We start from the raw sequence: 690 nt of genomic DNA on the forward strand, positions 1-690 counted from the left end.
AACCCAATGTCTGGACGGGTAAGTGAGTAATAAATACTTTCCTGTCTCTTGTCTGTCTTCTCCAGGTAAGAGAAGTCCCTCGCTCAGACTCAAGCAGAGAAGCCGGGAGAAGAAGTCTGGCCTCTCCGGTCATGCCGCAATTTTTAAGAGGCGTGTTGTGATGGAGAAAGGGACATTGCTGGTCAGGCCAGGAGGTCCTTCCAGCTCCTGCTCCCCAGTGCCCAGCCACTGCTCCACATTGCTCACAAAATCACCCTGCAATTCTGGTTTCTCACTGCTTTTAATGTCTCTTTTTCCCTGTCTTTCCCCCCTCACCCACCTCTCATGTACTAAATCTTTCCTTTGTTCTGCATCCTTTCTTTCACCTGCCTCCCAAGCGTAGCTAAATTAAACTGTATTTTTCCCAGGACTGTAAACAGAACCTTCCTTCTTAGTCAGAGTCAATTCCATTGTTTAAATGAAACTCTTTTACAGCAATTAGTAATTACGCAGGATTATTTCATTCTTCAGTTAGCAAACACTACAGCCCTGATGAAATATTTTGTGGCCTTTTGTTTAGTGCCAGCAGAGATTTATTTCCTGAATTAATATATTTGTAATAAAAAGAAAATCTCAATGGACTAAATTTGTCCACCTGAGCACTGGCCAAGGCGGCTCTGCCGATGCCAGGTGTGCATCCCTGCATTCCTG

This window comes from Mesitornis unicolor, unplaced genomic scaffold (genome assembly GCF_000695765.1).
Source record: "Mesitornis unicolor isolate BGI_N332 unplaced genomic scaffold, ASM69576v1 scaffold20599, whole genome shotgun sequence".
Lineage (NCBI taxonomy): Eukaryota > Metazoa > Chordata > Aves > Mesitornithiformes > Mesitornithidae > Mesitornis > Mesitornis unicolor.